Below are 10,478 nucleotides of genomic sequence, written 5' to 3'. Positions count from 1 at the left end.
TCGGGTTACTCAAGTATGTACTTTTAGTACTTTAAGGTTTTTGATTTTTATCACACAATAATAGAATAAAAAGATAAGTTAGTCAAGTAATATCATCAAGTACTCAATTAATGTAATCAATGGATTGAGTAGAATATCTCAAAATAAAGTAATATGTATCAACACATAATTATTCAAGTATTGTTCAATATTAGTCGAGTACAAAATATAGTAATTATGTACAGTCATTCTAGTAACTTAAGACCTTTATTACATCAAAGCACATTAGTCGAGTCCGTCTCCTTACTAGTCGATTACACATTGACTAGGTTTTTGTTGTTATATCGAAATCGACTAATATGTTGAACTAATTGAGTATTTCTTTAATGGTTCAAACAAGAGTCCCATCTTAGGAATCAATTAATAATTCATATTAACCGAGCATAATATGAAGAGTTCTCTATATCTTGGTAGGAAGTTGACTACTTATAGTAATAGTCACGTGATCGTTTGAGAGCACAAACTAGGAGTCGACTAACATTATACATTAGTCTAGTACATTTTTACTGCTTTTCTATTCTTTAGTAGGAAGTCGACTACTTTCAAATCATAGTCGAGTAATGTAGATTTAGGGTTAAATTTAACATACATTTACTGAATTTTAAAAATGTAACTACTTACCCACTGAACTTTGGATTGTTACTACATGCTCATTGAACTTTGCTTAACGTCAATCATCCATCACTCGTTACATCTTACAAATGAAAAATTTCCACTTGGCTAACAGAATCTGAAAAATTTAATAAACATTCACTGAACTTTAAAAATGTAATTATTTACTGAACTTTGGATTGTTATTATTTACTCTTTGAATTTTGCTCAACGTCAACCATCCATCACCTGTTATGACTGAGTAGAGGAAAGAGGCCACTTGGTTATGACTGAGTGGCTACCAAGCCAGTCAATTATTGATCTCATTATTTCTTTGTTCATCAATCTCCTTATCCCAAGTCCCTTTTGTAGCCTTTAGTTCTTTGTGGCTTGATATATGTCAACTTGTTTTAGGCTTCCCTTTTCTTGTGAACTGGTGAGAGGAAGGCCACTCATGACCAAGAAGCCTTGTACCTACTCAGTCATGGTCGAGTTTCTTGGTTTCATGTTTTTGTTTTTCCATATTCTGGCTTTTTTAGCCTATTTAGCCTACTTGGTTTTGGTTTTGATGGTTTTGCCTTGTAAGTCATCTGACCATTTGCAGTCACCTGATCATTTGTAGGTATGCCATTTGAATTTTCATAAATCTGGACTGATTACTGAGCATACAAATTTTTAGTTTTATCTCATCAAAATTTAATATTTTGTACCAAACAATGACCATAACTATCATATTCTTCTTTAAAGCTTTAAGGTGAAGGCATAAATGCACCCATATACTTGAGTAAAAAAGTCTATAACACGCTAAACTTTCAAAATGTCCCATTAGATACATTTATTTTAAAAAAATGAAATTATTAAATATCTTTTAATTTGTATTAAATTAAATTCACTTTTGTACTTTATCAAAAATGTCCTGTAGTACCCGAACTTGCTTAAAAAGTATTTAATAGTTTCACTTATTAAATTTTTTTTAAAAAAAGTTTAGGGTGTCACAAGGCTTTTTTTGATGAAGTACAAGGATGCATTTAATTTAATACAAATTAAAAAAAAATTAATAATTTTATTTGTTTAAAATAGAAGAGTCTAATAAGATGTTTTAAACTAATAAGATGTTTTAAAAGTTTAGAATGTTAGAAGACTTTTTTTATCAAAGTATAAGGATGGATTTATGCCTTCATCAAAAGCTTTACAAATTCTCGAGATTTATCCATCAGGTATCTAAAATTCTAAGGTGGCCCACTTTACAAATTTCAGTATATATGTAACATTTAATTTCCCGGCCAGCAATATTTAAAGACAATACAATACAATAAAATCCCACCAACTATTACCTTTACACATGCATTCCAATTTCTAAAGTACCTCTATCAACGTATTCTTGTTAGTGCTGCACACACATTCAATTATCAAATGGCAATGCTTAATTTGAAATTAATTATCAATACAATGTGAACCGTGTTTAATATTAACTAACTTTTGTATTTTACAGAGCACCGCCAATATTCTTTTAAGTATAGCAGTATTTTTTTTTTTAGCTCCCATGGATATAATCTAGCGGTTGAGATCATATATGTGTTGGTCTAAGAGCCCTGCATTTAACTGCTATATAGATGGTACAAGGTCTTGTATTCGAATCTCACTCATAAATTTCATGATTTATTTTATACAGAAATCATAGGACTGAGGGACCGTTAAAGACTAGGGATTTCCCTTTTTTATTCCCAAGTATGGCAGCATTTTCCATGAAATTGACACCGCTTTGGAACATTGTGAGAGAGCTTGCCGTCTAGTGTGGGATGGGAAAGAGAAGTAAGAGATGATGACTAATGAGCGAGGCTGAGTCCCCTACCCCATGGACGAAGAAGAGTCAGAAGTCTTCGCAAGTTGGAGGGGCGGGTCGACGAAGAAGCAGCTGTGTGGGAAACTCAAAACTCCTCCTCCCCCACTGGATTGGATTTTCTAGCGTAACTAGGCAATGAGATGCTTTCTGGTGATTGGGACGAAGTCTTCGGTTTCAATTCACTGCCGTGCTTGAGCTGCAAATTCCTTCATTAATTCATCATCTCAAACGTGCATATTTAGCTATTCTTGTATTGTAATTCCCATCCTCTTTTGCCCAATTAAATTGCAGTGAACAGTTGGCGTTTGGCTGCCTACAAAGTTCATATCGATGGCGGCTGTTTCTTTCTTTCCGTTTGTGGCCTTGTATTTCCTGTCTCATCCCGCTGTTTCTGCTCATTATAACAGCAACAATAATACCAAGATTAGCTGTCCCGCGTCGTTTCGCTGCGGAAATTCCGTACAACAGCTTTATTTTCCTTTCTCCGATACCTCCAATCCCCAGTGCGGGCTGTGTTCTGTGCTTTGCCCTGATCCCGAACATCCTGTAGGAGAAATCACTTGCGGCAGTGAAGAAAAATTTCCGATAACTGACATCTTATCCAGGCGCAGCGGTTACGGCCGACCCAGAGTTTAGAAAACGTTCACTTGCTGGCGATTGCAGTGGCTTCAGGAATTTCAGCTTACCCAATCCTCTTTCTATTTCCTTTACTATCCCTCATAATCTCACCCTCTTCAAGTGCAGGAAAAGCTCTCTACCTAGCCCTCCCGCACATGATGAGTATTTCAACCACACAGGCTGTCATGATTTCGATTTGTACTACAACAAGCATCCACTAGATGATCATCACGAGGTTTCTGCTTCTACCGATTCTTTTCATGGCTGTGACACCATTCAGCTGCCATTCACTCCGAGGCTATATAAAAGTAAAACTGAACCTGGTGAGAACGATGACGATCTATTAGAACAATTGAAAGGTACCTATTATATCGACTTGCAAGCGTCCGAGGACTGTCTCAAATGTCACAGGAGAGGAGGCCTATGCCAGACCATCAACCGAAGATTTCACTGCACAGCAAAAAAAAAAGGGTACTTCTCTACCACACCTGCACATGAATCTTACAGTTATGCCTGCTGTTACGTCTCTGTCTTCAGCAGTACCATGGTGCCTCTTTCTCCCAGAAAGCTTGAGCCAATCAGGGAGAGTCTGCAATAATATGTATCAGACTATTACCTAATAATTCGTTTAACCCGCTGTTTATTGCAGGGCCAAACCTCAAACTGATCCTTCCCTTAGGTAAAGAAAACCTTCTAAACTAACTTCTCTATTTGTTCTTTCATTGTTCTGTTTCTGCCCTGCTTCTTTCTTGTTGGTGATGACCACCACATGACTTTTAAATTTTGTTGTAAAATTTAAAATTTATAACAAAAACAAATTCTAGGCATAAAACCTCTAGAACATTTGAGCTACCATAATTTGAACAACAATGAACACCTCTTACCATAAGATTGATATTGGTGTTGCTAAAGGGTTAGAGTACCTCCATTTGGGTTGCAAGACAAGGATTTTGCATTTTGATATAAAGCCTCACAACATTCTTCTAGATGAAAATTTTTGTTCCAAAATATTTGATTTCGGACTTGCTAAACAATGTCTTCACAAGCAAAGTATCATATCATTGTTTGGAACAAAAGGGACGATTGGATATATTGCTCCTGAGCTATTTTCAAGAAACTATGGAGGGGTCTCTAATAAAGTAGATGTTTATAGTTATGGGATGATGATTTTGGACATGGTTGTGGGAAGAGAAAATTGGAATAATTCAACCTTTGATTGTAGTAGTGAGATGTATTTTCCAAATTGGATTTACAAACATCTTGAAAAGGAACAAGAATTTGGGCTTCATTGTATTACAAGCGAAGAAGAAAATGAAAAAGCAAGAAAGATGATAATAGTTAACTTGTGGTGCATACAAACCGATCCCTAAAACTGTCCATCAATGACTAAAGTGTTGGAAATGCTGGAATGAAGCTTACATTCATTACATGTCCCACCCAAACCTGTCTTGTTTTCTATTAATGGACTAGCAATTACATACTGTCCAAGCACAGATGGCATCACATTATGTTCATCCAATGTGAGTTGAGGATGCAGAATTCTTTGGAAAGCAAGGTACAAAAATATTCACCCATATAAGTTGTAAAATTTATTGATTACTAGGTTAACAACAAAGACCTCAATTATGATAATGATTTGTAACTTGGCAAAAAGACCTTAGCACCTGCTGATTCTTTTAAAGATGAGATATTGTGATAGTTGTTTTCTTATGAATATTTTTGATAGATATTGTGGTAGATCACATAGTATGCTAGCTTTTTAAGGCAGTGCAATATTAAGTCCAAGTCCAAATGATGTGTTCCAGAGTTCTGAGTACACTTGCACTTCAAGGATCTTTGAAATATCACACTACCACCCTATTTTCTTAAAATTTTTGCATTTATACCCTTAAATTTTTTCCCAAAATGTCCTTATTTAGGTTTCAATTTTTGGGAAATTATCAAAATATCCTTAAAGGGTTATAGTCTTTGACAAGATTATTAAACCCTTTGACTTTCTATTTCTTTAGAATATTTTTAAAAAATTTCTAGATATTACAATTTTGTTATGGAGACCTTGAAATGATTATAGGGTGACAAATTACACATTTTTCACAAAATTCATTGATTTTTTTTAATGTGCATTCATCTTATCTATCAAACCTCAAAGATTTAACTACACGGGCATTTTTCCTTTTCACTAAGAGACTTGGAATTCTAATTAAAGGCTATAAATGCATTCGACTCTCTTTCTTTGAAAAATAAACTCAAATCTTTAACTATAATAATCTTCTTCTAGAAAATGTCTTGTTGCATGCTCGATTGTTCTTAATGTTGGAGTAAAAGTGTCATTCTTTTCCTCAAACTCACAATCACATTATGTGTGATTGTGTTGATATTGAATGTTGATAGTTAAAATAAAACAATAATATTATCATCAAGAGTACTACTAAAGACTTAATGAGGACAAGCACTACGAGAATATAGACTATTACTTTGTTTTACCAAACATGACTACTTAGCTAGGTACTTATGGACTCTCACATACACAAATTTTGGTATGAAGTAAACACAATTAGATATAATCAGAGGCGGATGTAGGGGAGGCTGCCCGTGCCAGCCCCAGGTAAACAGTATATATATATATTATATTTATATGTATATATGTAAAAGCCCAAAGCTCCAACTAAATATTAATATAGCCTAGCCCTAGGAGTCCCCCTACATCTGTCTCTGTCTCTGGATATATTGAAACACTATTTACAAATATCTAAGAACTTTCCAAGATCACATATGACTCCTTACTTTATATTCAATGTATTTAAAATCACACGTGTCTAACCTTTTCAACTTTTAGTTAAATTTAATTTTCCAACATTTCCCCTTAAACATAACCTTAATTATGACCCTAAAGAAATCAACAATCACCTATGCTCCCTTTATTTCTTTGTGTTGAAATGGTGACATTATAAGAGCTCGATCCTTCAATATTGTTAATCTTTACCATTTCCTTTAACACATTTAGCTCTTGAGATAATTCTTCACTTTCGTACTCATGTGTTTTGTGTAGTTTGCATCTTTCCCACTCATACTTTTGTTTAACAAACACTTTTTAGTTGACAACTTCAATCTTCATTTTATAATATTGGCTTAGCTTTTGAATAGCACAGAGCTGTACTCTGTTTTGCGCTTGTCTTTGTGTGTGCTTTGAAGCTACCCTGCATTGCCTTTTTGAATCCATTATGACAATGGATATATGCAACAAATTTAGTTTCATAATCCATTATGACAATGGATTATGACCAAGCTTTTCACAGGTATAGACAATAATGAGTAGCAAAAACTTTTCAAGCAAGCCCTTGAATATCAACTTGAATCAGATTGTAATGTGTTTCACTTTCCTTTTTCACTAGAATAAACACTTGGTTGTTTTGATTAATTTTTTAGATTAAAAACACTTGAAAAAGTGACCAAGTCAATAATGTACTCAAGATTCTAATAGACTTCAATTGACTAAAGTGGTGACTTTGGTCAATTAAACTGAGTTTGAAAATAGACATGGAGCATTATAGAAGGTTTCAGGTTGACTAGGAGATGAACTTAGTCAGCCAAACTTAAAAATTGAAAATGATGAGAGCATATTTACTCAATTTAAACCTCAAGGTAAACTTTGGTTAACTAAACTTCGTAGTTAATTTTGATTGAACATTTTATGAGATTTTGGTTATAAGATAGACATGATAACACTATATTTGTGATGTTATTTATGCTACATTTTTTTTTTTTATGAAATTGGTTGTTTGATGAGTATTTTGCAGGAAAAATGATTTTAGGATAAATTTTAGAGTTAATGGTGTAAATTACAGTAACCCTGCAGTGTTTTGGGCATAACTTTCTGTATATATGTGAGATTAACGCTATTCTTGTTGCTACAGAAAGCCAAGAGACATGGCTACAACTTTCATGTTTATGACGTGAGCAAGTTCTGTTATTTTGAGGGTGAAAATTGCATCTCAAGTGAAGCCCGCTGCTGTAATGCGAAAATTAATAAATCAAGGGCCAAAAATTAATCCAATAAATCAAGTGTTCTTTTATACATTTCAGCAGCTAATTTTCAAAATAAACCCTAGACATCAAAAGGTAAAAAAAAGGAAGAGGGAAGCCGTGGCTATAAAAGGGAGGAGAAAAGAAGAGAAAAAGGGGAGAGCAAGAGGCGTGAACCGGTAAGCCGCAGAAGGACCGGACGAGGCAGACGCAGCAAGGGGCGGACGCAAGCTGTGGCTGAGCAGTGAAGGAGGGCACGCAAGGCTGTGGCAGGATTTGAAGGAGGCAGTGGAGTGCTGAAGCAGGCAGCTGTTGGCCGCACGCAAGGCACGGCTGGTCACGCTTAAGGCGAGCCGCGCGTGGATGAAGCTTCCATTCCATTAGATCTGGTTGCAGATCTGCACATGGAAGCTTTAATTTTTATTTATTTTTTTATGGATCATATTAATTTAGCTATAAACTAATTTAATTTACTGGAGATTCGATGTAGCCTTACATGAATATTATACATCGTTTGGAACTGTCGTTTAATCAATTCTTAATTATAGTTTCTTTCATTGTGATTAATTTAATCTTTTTATTTATGTTATTGATTGGTCATCTTTAATATAAATAAATTGATTGTATGAGATATATTAGTGGTAAACACCACATCCTGAGCCATAAATAGCTCTCTTGAATGAATAGATATTTGATGCACATACCAAGGTAAAATATTTATTTGATTCTTGATGTATGTTTTTCTGATCTTAATGGTCACAAATTATATTAAATATCATGGTTCATTTGATGATTAAAAATATTTGATTATACCTGGATGCGTAATGGAATAATCATAAATTAGGAAGAACGAACCTATAATTGAATTGAGATTTATAGGATTAAAGACAGAGAATTGCAAAGTATTAATGAAATCGGATTCCTAGGCTTTTATTTAGTGATTAAAAAAAATATTTATAGAGTTTTAGTTAATTTTTTCTAATTAATTAATCTCTTTAATTGATTAGATATTTTAGGACAATTCTTGTTACCCGATTTTTATTATTTTAAGGACATAATATAATTAAATTTAATTACATAAATTTGAAAAATCTACGTGGAATCTATTCTTATACTTGTACATTATACTATCAATTGATTCTTGCACTTGCGAGAATTAAATTTATTCATCAAGACGCATGATATTTTGCCAAACTCTCATTGACCATAAGTCTTTCACTCGTTGCTGAACTTTCATAGAATGTGTTTTTTTCAAATATGTCCAATTTTCAGATTTTTCAATGAATAAGTTATAAGTATGTTTAATCAAAAGATATTGACTCATAAACAATTTGCTTTTGCTTAAAGCAAAAAATCATTTATTGTTGTTACAAGAAAATGTTGTTTTTGCTACATCAAAACAATGATTGTAGTAGAATTGTACTATTCCATTGGGCCGACCCACAACTTGGCACTTAGCCTGGTCCCCAAGCTAAATTTTGGCCCAAAAGCTCAGATAGCATTCAAGTCGAAATTCTTACGCCAGTAATTGATTCTATCAATCTCGAGCAATTCGCACATTGATCTCTATCAGCTCGCAATCTTTTCATCGAATTTGGTATCTTCAAGGATGATCCCTATCACTACCGTGCATCTCGACCTTTTATTTTCCCACGACGGTCGATGATATACAAGGTACCTTCATCTCTATATAAGCCAGTTTGATCACAGGTCAAGGTATGTTCTTTCTAAGTTTTATCAACATTCTGAGATTCTAAATCCTTACTGACTTAATAGTTAGAGTGCTTGCAAGTGCCAGCCACCCTACTACGAAGATCGCCGAATCGTGACATTCCGTCGTCATTGCAGCTAGTCCTACCAACCTCGTTGGGCCGAAAGGAATATTTGGCTCCCACTGTGGGGCCTTGTAAAACTTTCCTACCCTATACGTCAAATCCCTACAGTCTCCTCTGTAAACTATCCATGATCAGAACCAAACGCCACAACTATATAACCCCAAACTAGGAAGATCCAAACACTAACAACCATCAACTAGAGAATTTAGCAACTGTGGAGGCCCTCCTCCGAACCATCCGACAGCTCCAAGACGAAGTTGTCAAGTTAATTCACAACCAACAACGTGACCAATGCAATGAGTGGGTTGACGACGACGCAAAGGTCAACCATCATCAACAGCTCCAAGCCACCCACACTTCTGCTCCTCCACCATTAGCATCCTTGTATACTCCGAGCCATCCCTTCTCAGAGTTCATCATGTCCGTACCCTTGACAAAGGGATTCTGCCTTCTTGCAACATTGGAGTTGTATGATGGAACCACCAACCCTTAGCCAGTGGCGGAGCTAGAAATTTTAGGCAGGATGGGCAAAAATTAAACCCTAAAACTCTAAATTTTGTCTAAAATTAAATAATATAAAAAAATTAAAAATAATATAATATTAAAATATATATATCAATAAATTATACAATCGATGTATTTTTATATTTTAATAACGTCGCATAATAATATCATTATTAATTTTATTAAATATCTATTTTTTAATATACACAACTAAGTTGTTGTTCAATCATTAATCTCCAATTTGATTACGTAGCCGAGTCTTGATAAACTTCATGACAGACTGTCATTCAATCATTAATCTCCAATTCAATTACGTAGTCGAATCTTGACAAACTTCATAATAGAAAATATGTTTTCAACCATAGTTTCAAATATGTAATTGACAAATTTATAACAAAAAATAAAAAAATTAATCCCTTTAATTAAAACATAGTTAAAGAAATGGTCAAGGGAGATTAACATACACAAAAGAAAAATGGGTCAAATTTTCATATATCTTATTTTTAATTTTCAGCCAATACTAAAAAAAGCACTAGCAGTCGCCACCAGCCACCATAATCGACGGTTTTCGACGATCTGAAACAATCACTCGACACCCTTATTCCCATCGATCAACATACATAAAAAACCAATAAAATCTAACAACCAAATTTCATAAATCTAAACTTAAACTTTTGGCCAAACCTAATAAGCGTAAATAGACTGAGAATTGCCACCAGCCATCATGCCCGGTGGTTTTTGGAAATAAGAGTCAATCACCCGATACCCTTATCTTCATCTACTAATATATTCAAAATTTAGAATCTTTAAAAAATTCAAGGTGGGCATTTAGAAAAGAAAAATTAAAAAATACTAAATTATTATATATAATAATTTTTTTAAAAATCTAGGGTGGGCAACTGCCCACCCTTGGCTGCATGTGGCTCCGCTACTGCCCTTAGCATCTAACGATGTTCAACTCCTTGATGTTATTAAGTGGGGGAATCAACTCGATCATGTGCCATGCATTTTCTAGCACTTTGAAT

General features: G+C 34.3%; 1 long non-coding RNA gene across 1 annotated transcript; it reads left to right on the top strand.

Annotated features, from left to right (window-relative positions):
- Positions 1 to 2,372: 2,372 nt before the first annotated feature.
- Positions 2,373 to 3,793, top strand: LOC127806255 (uncharacterized). Its single transcript, XR_008024380.1, has 2 exons — positions 2,373 to 3,562; positions 3,741 to 3,793. It is a non-coding gene; the product is annotated as an uncharacterized LOC127806255 (long non-coding RNA).
- The last annotated feature ends 6,685 nt before the right edge of the window (positions 3,794 to 10,478 follow it).

This window comes from Diospyros lotus, chromosome 7, assembly GCF_014633365.1.
Source record: "Diospyros lotus cultivar Yz01 chromosome 7, ASM1463336v1, whole genome shotgun sequence".
In the NCBI taxonomy this organism is placed as follows: domain Eukaryota; kingdom Viridiplantae; phylum Streptophyta; class Magnoliopsida; order Ericales; family Ebenaceae; genus Diospyros; species Diospyros lotus.
Note: the sequence above shows the minus strand (reverse complement) of the source record. Positions and strands in the feature narration are given on the sequence as shown.